A 19,182-nucleotide genomic window follows, 5' to 3' on the forward strand; every position below is an offset into this window, starting at 1 on the left:
ATAAATGATACTGGATAAAGAAGGAAGATAATTGTATTTTCCTTGTCTCCTTGGGATAGACTGAGTCCAGGATTTTCACAGTTTGCCCCAGTTTGGCTTCACACTTCTGTGTTCACCAGGGGATGCTTTATTTACCTGGATGTAGAATGAATAGGTGTGAACACCAAGGTAACAGCTCTATAGGACTGTCATTAGCATTTCAAAAAAGTCGTCAAATGGCTGATGGGAAGTGTTTTCACACACTGCCTAATCTCTTTTCACACATCTCTGCTCCAGGCTGGATGCTTTTTATCACCTGTAGAAGGAATTGAATAGCTGTGAGTTCCAAAGCCAAGAGGCTTACATCATATTTTAACATTTCAAAGAGAAATCAAAAGAGCCTTTAGAAATACTCCCATTTTTCTCAAAGTTTTACCTGAGTTTTTCAGGATTCTAGGAAGTAAGTTTTTATTTAAGTCCAAAAAAAATAACAATAACAAAAATCTGAACTGAGAAATGTTGACAAACCAGTGTCACAGTTGGAAGGGACCTCAGAGTCCAATAGGGCCCCTTCTGTCACATGCTGATGAGATGGTCCCTCAGTCTCTGCTGCATCCCTTGGGTGATGAGGAATTCATTCTTCAGGAGACAGCTGCCCCATTGTTGAATGACTATGGATTTTCTTTCTTGTTAGCAAACATCTGCTTCCCCAAACATCTGCCCATCCATTCTACTTACATGGTTTACAGTAAGACAGAATGAGCTAGTCTGTTATGGGTAAACCCTTCAGACATCTCAGGACAGTTGTCACAGAGTCCCTTCACCATCACTTCTACTATCTAGCATTCTCACTTTGTTGCTCTGTCCCTGACATGCCTTGATTGAGTTGCCTCACAGGTGTCCTAGTCAATCTCCTTGTGGTTTTTGAATGACCCAGCTCCTCCCATTAGGACACATCCGTAATAGCCTACACAATACCCATCCCAACTTCCTCCAGGGATCCTAAAATTATCCACCTGATCTCCACTAGCTCCTGTCAACCTATATCTGGTTTCCAAAACCCAAATAGCACACATTTTACTCATAACTGTTGAATTTTCTTTGAGGTCCTCATTCCATATTACTTGAAATCTTGATTCTGCAGGGAATTTCCCTCTACACTTCTGAGTTCTTGGTTGAGACTTCCTATAATAAAAGACAGGTTAACAAGAGAAACAAACAGAAATTTATCAACATGGATATTTCATGTATGCATGGGAGCTAACCAGGAACACTGAGTGATTCCGAGATGGTCCAAGTCACCACCTTAAAAACCATCTTCAACTGGGGGCACCTGGGTGGCTCAGTAGGTTAAGCATCTGACTCTTGATTTTGGCTCAGGTCACGATCTCACAGTTTGTGAATTCAAGTCCTGCAAGGGGCTCAGCAGTGGGGATCTTGCTAGGGATTCTCTCTCTCTCTCCCTCTTTCTCTGCCCCTTCCTCTCCCTTGCCCTCTCCCTCTCCCTTTCTTTCTCTCCCCGCCCAAATAAAATAAATAAACTTAAAAAATTTTTCAGCTAAAGATCAAAGAAAGGTGTTGTGGTGTGGAGGGGAGGTGGGGGTAGGGGTGGGGGGAGAGAAGGCCAATTATAGGAAGTTTCCAAGAAAAGTATGCAAACAAGGGTAAGGTTTGTTATGCAGATTCAAGTCAGTGCCTTCTTGTTGATAAGAGTTTCTTTTTTTTTAAGGGGGAGGGGCATAGGGAGTGGAAGAAAGAATCTTTAAGCAGGCTCTACACCCAGTGTAGAGCTCAGTGAAGGACTTGATTTCAGAGCCCTGAGATCATGACCTGAGTGAAATCAAGAGCCAGAGGCTTAACTGACTGAGCTACCCAGGCACCCCAATAAGAGTTCCTTATGATTTAGAGTCATTCTTCTCTTTCCCAATATAGAGAATGAGACACCCTTACAAATGGAAAATTTGTAAGTGTTAATTTACAGCATCAACTACCCCCACCCAGAATTTGGTCTCTCTTGCATGGGATCAATACCCTCTATGTGGTGAGAGGAGAAACATTCCACACCACTTTTTGTCCACATCAACATGTCTTTCCTATTCCATCCCTTCATCACCTTAACTTTATTATTCGAGGAAAATCTTTCTCAGAAAGTTAAAAAATCAATTCTTCAACAGAAAACAGAAAATTACATTACATGATAACACTGTTTGAAGGCTTTGTCCCCAAAATCTTCTCCGTGTAGTGCACACCAATTCTAATTATTATATCATGATCCTTATTACATCATGATGCAGGCAGGCCACGTCTGAGGACTGAGAGGGTGACCCCAAAAGACCAGCCAAGAGGGTCCTTGGCTTCATGCAAGATGGAAACCAAATGTGAGCCAGTAGGAAGTGAAAGCAGAGTTTATTAAAGATACAAATGTACTGTCCAGGAGACTCGGAGAAGAAAGGAGTGTGAGTCTCATCTTTATTCAGGGTCTAGGGCTTTTTGCTGATGATGCTGCTCTGGTGCTCATGTCTTGTCAGACATCCAGGAACTGGTCAGAATGAGTACAGGTCCTGGTGTTCATCAAAAGTTACTTATTGCTTGAAGCCAAGGATCTTGGTGTCGAGATGTCTAGCGCTGGTGGTCTGCAATATACCTGTGATAGCTTCATCCAGTCATCCTTGATGAGGAGAAAAAAGGCAAAAGGGAAATGCAGATAAAATTAAATTTCCTTAAAACTTGTAGCCCATTGACAAATACTTGAGACAGGAAGAGTATGACATTCCCTCCGGAAATTCCCAACTGTCTTCATGTTTTGCTGAAGGTAAAACTTGGTTTGACAATAGTCAGAACTCCAGGATCCTATAAGTCTTCTTTAACATATGAAAATCTGTTTGCAAACTTCCTAGTCTCTACACTACCCCCCACCTTAAAAGTATATGACCATCCCAGTGCAGTTCTGTCTGTTCATGGGTACTGTCCCTGTGCTTTAATAAAATCACATTTTGGAGGCCCCTGGGTGGCTCCGTCCACTAATGATCCAACTTTGGCTCAGGTCATGATCTTGTGGTTTGTGGGTTCAAGCCTCACATCAGTCTCTGTGCTGACAGCTCAGAGTCTAGAGCCTGCTTCAGATTCTGAGTCTCCCTCTCTCTCTGCCTTCCCTCACTTGCTCTCTGTCCATCTGTCTTTCTTTCTCAAAAATGAATAAACATTAAAATTTTTTAAATAAAATAAAACCACCTTTTTTGCACTGAAAATATCTCAAGAACTCTTTTTTGAACATCCACTCCTGAACCCCACATCAAAAATACATCAATTCTCACCCAGTCCTTAGATGTTATCTATTCTAGAGAAATCATTAACTCCTGTCCCTCACAAAGAAGACATACACCATTTGCATTCTGAAGCCTGTGTACAATGGGGTGGAGGTACAGGTCCAAGCAAGAATAGAAGCTGGAAAAGAAACAAAGAAAAAAACAACAACTTTTCTCTCTTAGGGAGCTTTTCTCTCTTAGGGTCCTTTTGACTTCCCTGTCTCACTTACACAAACCTAATCAAGTCCCTAATTAAGACACTCCTTAAATTGGATTTCAAATCTCAGTAAGCATCACCCTTTCTCCTTTGAGATACCAAGACTCAACTGTGATGGCAGGATTTTGCTTACCCCAGCAAGCAATAACCTCATTTGTCTTATAAACAAGTCATGTTGGTGACATTTTAGGGAGCCCATACTCAACGATACAATGAAGAAAATAATGCCTACCTTATTTGGCCATTGGGAAGATTCCATTTTTACAAAAAAAGAATTTATTAAGTGCTCTATTTGTACTACAGGCTCAATAAACACAGTACCTATTACACAGCAGGTACTTTGAATATAACTAATTGATAGGATTTATTAATAACAAGCAAAGCATTAAGACTTTCCCCTCCTTGAGCAGGAGGCCTGAGAAGCAAAGGGAGGAAGTTGGAGGGGTACGTGTGTGGGGAGAGAGATGAAGTGAAAGAGTAAGGAAAACAGAGCTTCCACACCTTTCAGCAATGTGTCAGCATGCAAATGCACTGACACCACAACATGGGTGTCTGAGGCAGCTAAGGGGCAGCAGTCCCTTCCACAGAAGCTGAGACATGGCTGGAGAGAGTCACCCAGCCAGCACTGCATAACTCAGACTCATGCATCTAGGTGGAGCGTGTGTCTTTTTCCCACTGTAGGGGAGGAAAAATAATTTTTTTATTTGATAATAAATAATCTGAGTTCTTAGCTGGGGCACGTGGAGGAGGGATAATATTTCCCCTCTTCCCCTGTAGGCTTTTTGGCTGGTCTAATAATTAAATTGATGAGATAGATTAATGGAAAAGCAAATAAATTTCATACATATGGGAGCCCCATAAAAACGTGAGACCCAAAAGGTGGGCAGGTGATTGAGGTTATATAAGGACCTAAGCTAAGGAGATGGGTAAGGGCCTAGGGACACAAAGGGAAGGAAGGCCATTCACAGAAGGTCAGGAGAGACTTTTGGAAAACAAAGTTTGCCTTATTATGCAGATAAGTTCCTTAGGTTAAAGAGCATCTCTGGTGAAAACTCTTTTCCTAGTACAGTCCCTCTTTCCAAAGCAGATTTAAGTAGTTGAGGGGGAGATAAAAGACTTTTCCTGAATCTGCTGGGTTTTGATTGCCTTGAGCTCAAAATAATGCCTATGCCAAAAAGACACCTTGGGGGTAGTTACATCTGCTCCCATTCAGGCTCTTAAGAGAAAAGACAAATCAATGAGAAAAAAACTAAACAAGTTTAATCTCTCATACATGGGAAATACTCAGGGAAAAATTAGTAACTCTCTAAGAGGGGGCTCAGAATTCAGGCTTAAATACCATCTTCAGCTAAAATCAAACAAGAAAAAGTGTTGGGAGTAGAAGGCAAATAATGGGAAGACCAGGAAAAACAGGGTAAATGAGAGTAAGGTTTGTTTTCACAGATTCTTCACTGCCTTCTTCATTGATAAGATTCTCTGGTGATTTGTAACCAAACTTCTCCTCCCAGTAGAGAGGGAGACCCACTTCCAAATGGAGATTTCCTGTGTAAATGTAAACTTCCCTTACAAAAGGATAACTTCTACTCTGTTTGCAGAGCTTTTATATCTACAATTTCTCAGAAAAATCAGCTCAAAAGAATCATGGTGCCATAAAGGTACATTTTGGGGTGGCATATTCTGGCCTCCTACTCCACCAATGGAATGAGACAAGAAGTGTTATGCTGCTTAAAAATGGGGTCTCCCTTCTTTGCTTTTACTTCTTCCTTCATCCAGATAAATGCCAATAAGCAGAATGGACTGGTCCCACTCTCCCTAAAGCAGCAGGCTCTCTGACTCCCATGATTACACAGTCTTGAGGGTTAGGGTACATACAGCGCCCCTCCCAGCCCCTGTGTGAGTGACACTAGCCTAAGTGCTTTTCTGCCCTCTCTGACGTCAATCACCACCTATTGGCTGATGATTTCTCTGGTGGGCTTAGAGCAACCTGCCCTACACCCGTATATGCCATGGCCACTTGCACACAATTCCAAAAGGCACACCCAAGCCTGAGTCACCAACTTGCCCATCATTATACACCCCATCTAAGGGAAAGGCATCATCATCCACATGAACCCAGAAACCAGAAGTGCTGGGAGTCCCTCTACCTCATCCCTGGAACCCAGGTCCTAACACCCAGTGTGATAACTGATATAGGAAACAAAGGCAAAAGAAAAAATTACATTTTCTTACAACTTATAGCCCATTGGTAAGTCCTTGAGACAAGTAGAGTGAACTCAACGGCCTCATTGTTAATGCTTTGCTAAGGGCAAAAGGCAATCTTAGCTTAACATTATCCAGACCTCCAGGATCCTGTAAGTCTTCTTTAACATATAAAAATTCCTGGGGCACCTGGGTGGCTCAGTCAGTTGAGCGGCCAACTTCGGCTCAGGTCACCATCTCACAGTCTGTGAGTTCGAGCCCCACATCAGGCTCTGTGCTGATAGCCTGGAGCCTGCTTCCGATTCTGTGTCTCCCTCTCTCTCTGCTCTACCTCTGCTTGTACTCTGTCTCTCAAAAATGAACAAACATTAAAAAAATTTTTTAAAAATTCCTTTGGAAACTTTCTTTCTCTCCCCCAAAGTATATATCAGTGATCATCCTCCAAGCTTATAATCTATTGATATACATGTGAAGGGTCTCATGACTAAGCTTTTATGAGGCAGTAGTAAATGACCTTTTCATAACAGTGGCTAGCCCCATCAAGGTCCTAAAAACCTTGGCTCCAAATTCCTCAGACTTAACACTATCCCTCACCCCCTCCCAACTTAAAGGTATATAATCAGCACCCACACACAGCCCCAGAGCAGCTCTTTCTGTCCATGGGTCCTGTTCTCATGCTTTAATAAAACCACATTTTTGCACCAAACATCTTAATACTTTCTTGACGGTTTGCTCTGAACCCCACCATTTCCATACCATTAACTACTGCACCCAGGCCTGGGTCATTCCTACCCCACTTGTACTTATCTCCATGACTCCTCCTCTGACTGATGCCCACTTGCTCTGAAGCTCTACTATATGTAGTTCTGATACTATGCATAGCCCCCTACAGAGTGGTTACTTGATTATAGGCAGCACAGTCATCATAAATGTCCCGATCCAAGGACCCAACACACAAAAGCATCTGGGCTGGGCTGGGCTGAAGATGCTCAGGCAAACTGGCCTAGGGAAAAAGGAAAATTGGGCACATGGATGGCTCAGTTGGTTGAGCATCCCACTCGTGATCTTGGCTCAGGGCTTGATCTCACACTTCATGGGATCAGGCCCTGCATCAGGCTCTGTGCTGACAGTGTGGAGCCTACCTGGAATTCTCCTTCTCTCTCTCTTTCTCTCTCTGCCTGCCCCTATATGTGTGCCCTCTCTCTTTTCCAAAATAAATAAATAAAGTTTTAGAAAATGCAAAAATAAGGACCAGGCACAGCCCTGCGGTTACACTTGACCAGGAACTCCCTGTCAAAGGGAGGAACGGTTCAAAGTCCCTGAATAGCATGCACAGTTTGTGACTTATAATCATATCTAAGTTAACTGTACAGAGAGCTGTATTTTTGCTTTATTCTGAATGAATCCATTTACCATGGTTTTTTATTTATTTATTTTTTATTTATTTCTAGGAGAGAGAGAGAGAGAGACAGCTTGAGCAGGGGAGGGTCAGAGAGAGAGGGAGTCACAGACTCTGAAATAGCCTCCAGGCTCTGAGCTGACAGCACAGAGCCCGACGCGGGGCTCGAACCCATGAACTGTGAGATCATGACCTAAGTGAAAGTTGGACGCTTAACCGACTAAGCCACCCAGGCGCCCCCCATTTACCATGTTTTTAAAGTTCTAAGCTAACCAAATTCCTCCAGGGAGCACTGTGGACACATCCACCTGCCCACCATGCCTGGGATTCTAAAGTCATCAGTGGGCACCAGCAAAGCCAGCCAGTATGTGTAAAACTGACTGACAAGAGGCTTTCTTTTCTTCTTCTTCTTATCTTTATTGGTCCTCCCCCCTACCATTATATATACAGCTCATGCTCATTCTTAAAATTAAAAAAAGTCACTGAAGCATAAGAGGAAAAAGTAAGAATTGCCTGAAATCCCCCCACTGCACTCATCCTTTCATACATTTTTCTATGCATATTTACTGTTTAAACATAGCACTTAGACACTTATGTTTATATAAGTAAACTTAAGTGTATATAGACGGAGGTTTTTGTCATGAAGTAAAGTGTTTAAGATCATGTTCTGTGGAGGCGGACTACCTGGGTTCTAGTCCTCGGTCAGCCACTTACTAGGCTGGTGTCCATGAACTTGGGCAAGTTGTTTGATCTCTCTTTGCCTCAGTTTGCTCATCTGCAGTATGGAATTAATAGTGTGGAACCTATAATTGTTGAGAAGCTTAAATGAATCCCCTGTGGGACAGGTACTATTGCCCCATTTTATATTCACCGTTTTTCTCTATTTTAAAAAAAATTAATGTTTATTTATTTGGGGGGAGGCGGGCAGAAAGAGAGGGAGACACAGAATCCAAAGCAGGCTCCAGTCTCTGAGCTTCCAGCACAGAGCCTGATGTGGGGCTCAAACTGACAAACTGCAAGATCATGTCCCAAGCCAAAGTTGGGTGTTTAACTGACTGAGCCACCCAGGTGCCCACCATTCTCTGAAACGCGGTATCTACTCATCTAGGTAAGCTCACCTGCACGCTCAGGCAAGTGGTAAAGTGCTGATCCTGTCCTGTGCTGTTTTCTGTAACAGAATGAGGTATCTAAAACCCATTGCTCAATACTGGGGACGTCCTCTCTTCTTAGATCCCCTGGGTTCCCTGTGTCACAGCCAGTCCCAGAGGCCCCCAGCTGTGGCTGTTGGTCAGGCTTCCCTTCTGGAATCACCACCTCTCCTGTTTCTGCCTGCCCCTCTTTAGACTGGGCCATCTAGGGCACTCTAGAGCAGGGACACAGCCCACCCCAGACAGGAGGCTCATTCAATCAGCAAACAAGACCCCAGCCATGGTGACCCATCGTCATTCCTGCAGGGACCCTCATTCCCCACACTCACTTCCTACACACCCACTCCCCACACTCCACATCCAATAAGGATGAACCACCCTCCTGATGGACTCCAATCTGCATCTACACTTGGCGCCTGCTTCTGCCACTGTCCATTTTGGACTACCAGGTGTAGAATCAGCTCTAGGCTGTCATGGCAGCCACGTTCCCCAACTGAGCCAGCGTCTCACTGCTTCCGGCCACCAAGGCATCCTGTGCGTCTTGAGGGTAATGACAGAGTAAGTTTCCTCCCTGAATTGTATTTCAAATTCCCTGTCTATAAAATGGAAATGTTGCATGAAAAGGACCCTAGAGTCCTTGACATGCCACATCTGAGACTCTGCCCGGGGACTTACATAAGCTTTAATCCTGTTTTAGGTCCCTGGAGAACTTCATCCTGCTTTTGGACTTTGGCAGAATATACGATGTCATCCTCCACCCCTGGTCGCCTGCTGTCAGGCTTCCTTGTTTGGAAGTGGCCTTCACCTACCCCGTGTCATTATCACAGTAAATCACCCAGCATGGACAGTACCAGGTGACAAATACAGTCTCAACACAAACATTGATCCCAAAACACAATCAAATTCAGACCCTCCTTAAAAAGGAGAAGACACCTCAGAACTGAAAAGATTGGCCACCTGTTCATTGTTTCCATATTCTGGGTCAGCCTCAGCCTGGCCATAGTGATGCTATCAGCCAGGAATGCCTGGGGCCCTCGCCTGCACCCTTACTACCTGTGGTGAGCCCTGACACACATATTCAGGACTGAAGCCCATGTTAAGCCTGGACCAGACCTTCTGATTTCAAAATGCACCTCAGCCAACAACCATCAGGGAGCTCTGGAAAAACAAGGTTTTTTATTCACAAGTCCACACAGTAAGGTTTTGGGTAGAGAGAGGAGGGAGGAGGGATGGAGTATGGACCTGGGGTTGAGGGTGTGCTGCATAGGGACCCAGGGTTTCACTTTTTAAAACATAAGAGTGGGAATTGGGGTGTAGGAAGGGGAAAGCGGGGCCACTCATGGGGTCAGTCATCTCTGTCAGCCAAGGCTTACTAAAAAGGGAACTTCATCTGTGGGGCAGCCTGAAGTCATAGCTGGCAATATATTTATTCAAGATGAATGCCTTTGACATGGATGTTTCGGCAATCAAAAGCTTAATGTCAGGCACTTACATTACAATATAAAAAGCTAATTGTCAGGCACTTACATTACAACAGGTTTTAGCCTCATCTTTATGATTTGTCTGTAAATAAAGACCTTGGTGTGGAGCCAACCACTGACTGGCTGGCACAGCACTTTCTAGACATCTGGATCTGGATCTGTTACATGGAGATAGCAGCTCCCACCCCCTTCCGAGAGTTATTGAATAATTTTTTCTGGCTTTATTGAGCTATAATTGACATATAACATAGTGTAAGTTTGAGATGTATAGTGTAAGTTTGAGTTAAATGTATATATTGTGAAATGATCACCACAAAAGGTTAGTTAACACTAATTTTCGGTGAGAACTTTTAACATTTGCTCTCAGCAACTTCCAATTATACAATACAGCGTTTTAAACTATAGTCACCATGCTGTATGTACATTACATCCCCAAATCTCATTCAGCATGAAACTGTAAGTTTGTACCCTTGACCACCTTCACTCATTACCCTCTCCCTCAGCCACCACCCCTGGCAACCACCAATCTGTTCTCTGTTTCCATGAGTTTAGTTTGTTTAGATCCCATATATAAGTGAGATCATACAGTATCACTTAGCATTTTTAGACCTCCCTTTCCAATGGAGAATCACCGAGAACAAAGCCCACAAAACACAAAAGGAGCTGGTTATTCAGGTTTATTTTAGTCTGGCCAGACGGCCCCTCCCAAGCACCCGAAAAGTCCTCAGAAGAGCACCCTGCAGAGCCATAGCTCAGGGTTTATGTAGGGAGAGGGGCAAAGCCAGGGTACAGAAACGAGAATTTTGCAGTTAGAGGTGGGGATTGCTTAACAGTTGCTTGAAGAACATGTTTGACCATTCTAATCACAGTGTTCATCAAAGATTTACATCTCAGGGACTTGCTGGAGCCAGTAGGAGCTAGGTTGCTCAACCCCTGACCTTTGACCAGAATAGAGTTTGAGATCATACAATGGTTGGTATTTCCTCATTTGCAAGCCCCTCACCTTTTGGCCCAAGGGAGTTTTTACAGCATCACTTGGCATAATGCCCCCTAAGCCATGTTCCAAATAGCAACATTTCCTTCTTTTTAAGGTTAAGTGATATTCCATTATATGCATGTATGTGGAATGGAATGGAATATCACTTAACCTTAGAAAGAAGGTTTTTAAGGCTATATATATATATATGGGGGGGGACAGAGACAGAGACAGAGAGGCCATATCTCCTTTATCCATTCATCCACTATTGGACATTTAGGTGTTTCCTTGTCTTGGCTATTGTAAATAATGCTGCTATGAATATGAGGGTGCAGATGTCTCTTCAAGATAGTGATTTCATTTCCTTCATATTATACCCAGATGTGGAATTGTTGTATCATATGGTAATTCTATTTTTAATTCTTTAGGAACCACCATCCTGTTTTCCACAGTGGTTGGACCAATTCACAGTCCCACCCACAGCGCACGAGGGTTCACTTTTCCACACATCCTTGCCAACACTTGGTATCTCTTGTCTTTTTGATAATAAGCCATTCTGACAGGTGTAAGATGATATCTCACTGTGGTTTTGACTTGCATTTCCCTGATGATTAGTGATGTTAAGTGTGTTTTCATCTACCTCTTCACCATTTGAATGTCTTCTTTAGAAAAACGTCCATTCATGTCCTTGGCTCATTTTAAAATTTGTCTATTTACTTCTGAGTTGCATGAATTCTTTACATGTTTTGGATATTAGCCACTTATCAGATATGTGGGTTGCAAATATTTTCCCCCTTAGCATATGTTGCTTTTTACTTTGTTGATCATTTCTTTTGTGGTGTAGATGTCTTTCAGACATAGTTCCACTTGTTCATTTTTGCTTCTGTTGCTTACGCCTTGGGGATCATATCCACAAAATTCTAGCCAAGACAAATGTCAAGGAGGTTTTACCCTATATTTTCTTCTAAGAGCTTTATGGTTTCAGGTCTTACACTTAAGTCTTTAATCCATTTTGAGTTCATTTTTATGAGTGGTGTAAGATAGGGGTCCATTTTCATTCTTTTGTAGGTGAATATCCAATTTTCCCAACACCATGTATTGACAAGACTGTCTTTTTTCCATTGAGTATTCTTGGCTATCTTGTGAAATATTAGTTAGCCATATATGTATAGGTGGGTTCTATTGGCCTAAGTGTCTGTTTTCATGCCAGTACCAGACTGTTTTAGTTAATATAGCTTTGTAATATTGTTTAAAATCAGAAAGTTTGATGCCTCCAACTTTGTTCTTTCTCAGGATTGCTTTAGCTATTCAGGGTCGATTGTGGTTCTATAGAAATTTTAGGATTTTTTTTCTATTTCTGTGAGGATGTCATTAAAATCTTGATAAGGAGTATATTAAATCTACAGATGGCTTTGGGTAGTATGGACTTTTTAACAATATTAATTCTTCCAATCCATGAACATGGAATATTTTTCCATTTACTTGTGACTTCTTCAGTTTCATATAATGTCTTACAGTTTTCAGTATATAGATCTTTCACTTCCTGGGTTAAATTTATTCCTAAGTATTTTTCAGCTATTGATGCTATTGCAAATGTGATTATTTTCTTTATTTCTTTTTCAACTAATTTCTTCTTAGTTTATAGAAATGCAATTTAAAGAGGCAGTACATGTAGTCTTGCTCTGAAAAGGTTCAGGATTAGTAGAATGGATTCAGCAATTTAGCAAGATGAGCTTACCCTCATAGTGTAGAGTGCTTTGCCATTTGGGGTGAGGGGGTGGTGTTGGGCATTGATTTTTACTTTTTAGCAACAAGTAGATTTTTTTAAAAATAAAAATAATTGGGTGATTAAAATTAGATGTTGCAGGGTTGGTGGTGGTTGTGCTCAAAAAGATCCCTAAGAGCTTTCTGACTGTCAAACATCACTCCCAGTGCTCCTGCTTCCCCTCCATTAGGCACTCCTTTACTTTGGGTAGAGGATGCCTTTCCTGGGTTGGTTTCCTCAGAACACACCTGAATTTCCTATAGAGATTGGTAAGGGACCTTCCTTCCAGGAGCCATTCTACTGGGTTTGCCCTAGACTAGAGGGCATCATCATCCTCATGGACATAAGCCAGGGAGATTGTCCCTGATGGACTTTTTTATGCTAATAATATTTTATTGAGGTATAATTGGAAAAATTTTGAGAAACGCACACACTCATGTGAGTATCATCAGATTAAGACAGAACACGTCCATCATCAGAGGAAATCCTCTGTGTCCTTTCTAACCACCCTTTCTCCATCCCCTTCTCAGGCAGTTGCTGCTCTGATTTTTATCACTCTAGATACATTTTGCCATTTTCAAATGTCAGCAGAATCATACAGTACATTATCCCCTTTGTCTGTGTTCATTCATTCACTCCAAACAAAATTTTGGAGATTTATCCTTTATTGCATGTATGAGTAATTTCACTGATGAATGGCATTCCACCATATGAATATACACCACAGTTTGTATGACCTGTAGGTAGAAATTTTTATTGTTTCCTGTTTGGGGTGTGTAGAAGTCTGTGAAAAGCTACTACAAAAGTTCTTGTACATGTTTTTTGCAGACGTAGACACTCAGTTCTCCCAGCTATAAATCTAACATTGGGGAGCAGCTGGGTGGCTCAGTGGGTTGAGCGTCCAATCTCAGCTCAGGTCATGATTTCTAGGTTCATGAGTTCAAGCCCCGCCTCAGGCTTGCTGCTGTCAGTGCAAAGCCCACTTCAAATTCTCTGTCCTCTGTCTCTTTTTGCCCCTCCCCCACTTGTGCTCTCTCAAAAATAAAGCATTTAGGAAAACAAGTAATATTGGAAATACTGAATCATAGAGTAGATGCATGTTTAGCATTATCAAAAGCAACCAAACAATGATGATTGTAATTATTTTATATCCCTTCAGTGCTGTGTGAGAATTTCAGCTATTCTATATTTTTATTTTAGCTAGAAAAGTAGATGTATGATAGTATTTCACTGTGAGCTTGTTTTTTGCTGTTGTTTTGTTTTGTATTTCCCATGACTAATGAGAATGAGCACCTTTTCATATACTTTTGACCATTCTAATACCTTCTTATCTGAGGTGCCTGGTGAAGACCTATCCCCATTTCAATTAAATTATATGACATTTTTCTTACAGATTTATAAGAGTTGATTATATGTATTATATATGAGTCCTTCATCAGATATATGTATTGCATTTTCCCCAGGTCTGTGACTTACATTTTCACTCCCTTAATGGTATCTTTTAATGAGAAGACATCATTAATTTTTATGGTATTCAATTTACCAATTTTTCTTTCATGGTTAGTGCCTCTGTGTTCTGTTTAAAAAATGTTTGCTTGCCCCATGTTTATGAATATATTCCTCTAGGTTTGGTTCTAGAAGTTTTATAGTTTTACCTTTCACATTGAGGTTTTTATTAATTTTGTGTATGTTTAGAGAAAGGGATTAAAGCTCATTTAGATTTTTCTTCATGCATATTCAGTTGTACTATCACTATTTATTGAAAAAAATATTTCCTTGCCCCCACTGAATTGCTTTGGTGGTTTTGCTGAATATCATTTTATTGTATATTTAGAGATCTATTTCTGGATTCTATTCTGTTGCGCTGATTTTAAGTTTTAGGATTAAACTGTCCTAATTTCTGCAGATTCCTTATAAGTCCAAAACTCATGTAGTTTAAGAACCCAAATTTATTCTTCATTAAAATTTTCTTGGCTAGGGGAACCTGGGTGGCTCAAGTCGGTTAAGCGTCCCACTTCAGCTCAGGTCATGATCTCACGGTTCCTGTGTTTGAGCCCCGCATTGGGCTCTGTACTGACGGCTAGCTCAGAGCCTGGAGCCTGCTTCAGAGTCTGTGTCTCCCTCTCTCTGACCCTCCCTTGCTCATGCTGTCTCTTTCTCTCTCTCAGAAATAAATAAAAATATTTAATTTTTTTTTAATTTTCTTGGCTATTCTAAGTCTTTTATATAAATTTTAGATTCAGTTTGTCAATTATAATTTTAATTGTTTCCTGGGATTTTGATTGAGAATTGCACTTAACCTATAGATACATTTATAAAGAATCACCATCTTAATAATATTGAGTCTTATAATTAAGCATATTACAATTATCTAAGTCAACATTTTCAGTAATGTTTTATAGTTTTAGTGAAGACATCTTGCATATCTTTTACTAAATTTATTCCTAAGTGTATGCTGTTTTTTAATGCTATTATAAATGACATTTTTCCATTTCATTTGTCAGTTGCCTGTGCTAGTATATAAGAAACAACTGATTTTTTTTTATTTTTAATTTTTTTTAATTTATTTTTGAGAGAGAGAGAGAGAGAGACAGCTCAAGAGAGAGGGAGACAGAATCCAAAGAGAGGTTCCAGGCTCTGAACTGTCAACACAGAGCCCAATGCAGGGCTTGAACCCATGAACTGGAGGATCATGACTTGAGCCGAAGTCAAATGCTTAACTGACTGAGCCACCCAGTCACTCCAAGAAACAACTAATTTTTGACATGTCATCTGAGTAAAAAGGCAGCTTTACTTTTTCCGTTTCCAATTTGTATGTACTTTATTTCTTACTTTATTTCACTGTCTAGAACCTCCAGCATGATACTGAATAAAAGTTGTAAGACTGGGCATACTTACATAGCTTCTAATCTAAAAAAAAAATCATTCAATGTTTCACCATTAAGATTTATGTTAGCTGTAGATATATCATAGATACTCTATCAAATTTAGGAAGTTCCTTTCTATTCATACTTTGCTGAGAGAACTTATAAATAGGTGTTGACTCTTATAAACTGCTTTTTCTAAATCTTTTAAAATGTTCATATGGTTTATTTCCTACGTTTTGTTAATGTAGTGAAATATATGGAATTAGAGTTGTTAAACCAACCTTACATTCCTAGAATAAACCTTACTTGTTCCTGTTTTATTATCCCTTTGAAATATTGGTCAGATTGATTTGCTCATATTTCTTAAGATTTTTGCATTTTTATCCATTTTCTATAATTTCTTCCTTTTTTCTCTCTTTGCCTCTTCTTTCTTTTTCTCTTCCTCTCTCTCTCCCTCATAAAGTCATTGCCAGATTTTGGCATTATGCTTATGCTGATCCCACAAAAGGAATTAGGAGTTGTTTCCTTTTATCTTATCTCTGGGGGGAAAATTGTGAACAATTGGGTTGTTGTTGTTTTTTTACTTCCTAAAATGTTGGGGGAAATTCTCCAATAAAACCATCTGGGCCTGGAGTTTTAAAAACTATAAAGGTATTAGAGTGTGACTTTGACTTCTTTGATATCTACTGTACAAGTTACATTTTCTATTTATTCTTGTGTTAATTTAGAAAATTGTATCTTTCAAGATATCTATTTCCTTTAAATTGTTAAATTATTATCATGAAGTTGTTAATAACAATAGTTAACATCTCATATGATTTTAGTCCTATGCAGAATCTGAGAAACAAAACAAGGAAACAAAGAAAACCAGAGACAAATGAAAAAACAGACTCTTAAGTATAGAGAACAAACTGGTAGTTGCCAGAGGGGAGATTGGTGGAGGGATGAGTGAAATAAAGGGGCCTCAGTGATGAGCACTGAGAAATCCATAGAATTGTTGAATCATTATATTGTACATCTGAAACTAATATAACATTGTATACTAAGTATACTTTAATTAAAAAACATTTAAGAAAAATGAAAGGATATACATCTATATATTTAAAAAAATAAAGTAGCATCAAGAAAAAATCCCTAAAAGTTTATAGGATCTATAGTGATATCTTCTTTTTTATTCCTAATGTTGTAAATCCCTCTACTCTATTTTTAATTGATCAACATTCCTATAAACTGATGATGCTAAATTTAACCTGAACTTTGTGCTCTTGGAAAGCAGCTACAATTAAGAAATCTTCCAACCCTTTGTGTTTTCAAAACTGGCTTACTGCAAAGAAATATTTTTCCCAGTACGACTCAGATAAAATTCACAGGTTCTTCCTTGTTAACATGTAATAAGACCAAACACAGATCCTTCAAATCTCTGATCTTTGTTTTACAAATGACTAAGCAATCTTGTCCCCCATTGATCAATTGAACAAAATGCTTGTTAATCAAATTTCAGTTCAGCTTCTCTCCTTCCCCCAGTCCCCTGCATTTTAACCATCCTCACCCTGAACCATCATACAACCTCCCCTTAATGGCCCTTTTCGAGAGTAGGATGATCTTAAGGTAAGACATTCTCTGTTCACTTTTACACACTGGTTCTTTCTAGCCTTGTTTACTCCTCACTATAAAAGAAAAGTCTTCTCTGCCTGATCTCTGAGACACTTGCAAATTTCATGGTCATTCTTCTTATTGCAATATTCCATTTCCTCTCTTGCAATAACCTTTTCAGATGAAGTCTTTCCTTATCTAAGCCTGGAGTTGTTTTTATGGCATATTTTATAAATATTATTAATCTTGTCAAAGAATCAACTTTGGCCTTGTTGATTTTATCTATTGTTTACCTATTTTCTATTCTCTTCTTAAATTTATTATTTTCTTCTTCTAACTTCTTTGTGTTTCATTATTTCTTCTGCTTTATAACTTCTTGAGGTAAAAGCTCAGATCATTCAGTTTCATTCTTATATATACACTTAGAGCAATAAACGCACATCTTTATAACCCCACCAAAGTTGATATATTGTATTCACTTTTTTTAAGGTTTTTTTTTTATTTTGAGAGAGAGAGAGAAAGCAGGGGAGGGGCAAGAGGAGAGGGAGAGAGAAAATCCCAAGCAATCTCCACACTGAGTGGAGCCTGATGTGGGGCTCTATCTCATGGCCATGAGATCAAGACCTAAGCCCATATTAAGAGTTGGATCCTTAACCAACTAAGCCAGCCAGGCACCCCTACTTTTTTTTGTTCAAAGAAATATCTAATTCCCATGTGATTATTTCTTTGATTGACAATTAATTAGAAGTGTGCTGATTTTGCTCATTTGTGGAATCTAAGAACAAAAACCTATGAACATATAGGTAGGGGGGGAAAAGGAGAGAGAGAAGCAAACATTAAGAGACTCTTAAAGATAGAGAACAAACTGAGGGTTGATGGAGGAGTTGAGTGGGGAATGGGTCAAATGAGTGTGTGTATTAAAAAGGGCACTTGTTCTGATGAGCACTGAGTGTTGTATGTAAGTGATGAATCTTTGGGTTCTATTCCTGAAACCAATATTACACTATATGTTAACTAACTAAATTTAAATTAAAATTTGAAACACACACACACACACACACACACACGATGTGTGCTGCCTAATTTCCAAATATTTTGTGATTTTTCTAAGTGCTTTATTTTTTATTTTGATTTTAATATCATTGTGGTCAGAGAAGAAAACTCTGTATAGTTTCAGTCCTTTAGGCTTTATTAAGACTTGCTATGGCCCCACATATGATCTATTTTAGTAAGTGTTTCATGTGCACTTAAACAGAATATTTGTGGATAGGAGACAATTTTCCATGTTTCACTCATGTCCTGCATGTCTTGTGAGCAGAAATACTGATGGCCTTTTTTAATCTTTTAAAGGATGCTTGCATAGGAAACAGCCTTTGAAGATAGATATAATGTGCCTATCTGGAGCAAAAGGCAGGTTGGTTTGCTGTCCACTATAATAAAGATAATGTCTCCCTCTGGAGTAAAAGTTGGGCATGTTTGTTTTCACCCTGTGATAAAAGACTTCTCAAGGCTTCTCGGCTATAATGCAAACCCACTACATGTATGATATTCACCTGTGCCAGAATGCATCACCCAGTAGGAGTTGGGAAGCAAAAGGAACTGATGCAAACCTGAAGCTCTGGATGTTGTGGTACTGTGACTAATAAAGTCCCTTGTCTCAGACCCAGGAGTCTCTTGCCTTCACCAGCAACCATGAAACTGTGCAAAATGATCTTGTTAGCATTCAAGTAGGATAAAATCTAAAAACCTTCATATCTGACACAATTCTTGAAATTTATTTTACAGCTGTTGGATGTAATGTTTTATACATGCTAATCAGACCAAACTTTTTAATCAGGTCATTTGTATCATATGTACTTATACCTAGTGTCTGTTTTTGAAAGAGTTATTGAGAGAGAGGTGTGTATGACTTCTATTATGATAGTGGATTTGCATATTTCTTCTTTTGGTTCTGTCAATTTTTGCTTCATATATTTTGGAAATTATTGAATATTATTGTTTTCATATATTTGGGATTATTATGCCATCTTAAAGAACTGGCCCTTTTATCATTTATAACATCCTGCCTTAAATTTGGTAATATTCTTGTCATTAATGTATTTTGAATATAGCTATTCCAACTTTCTTAATGTTTACATGGTATGTATTTTGTCATCTTTTTACTTTAAATGTCTCTTTTGTTATGTTTAAACTGTGTCTCTTTAAAAAGCATACAGCTGGTTCTTATTTCAACAGTCTTTGGTTTTTTTAAGT

This window comes from Hyaena hyaena, unplaced genomic scaffold (assembly GCF_003009895.1).
Source record: "Hyaena hyaena isolate Hyena2069 unplaced genomic scaffold, ASM300989v1 scaffold_921, whole genome shotgun sequence".
In the NCBI taxonomy this organism is placed as follows: domain Eukaryota; kingdom Metazoa; phylum Chordata; class Mammalia; order Carnivora; family Hyaenidae; genus Hyaena; species Hyaena hyaena.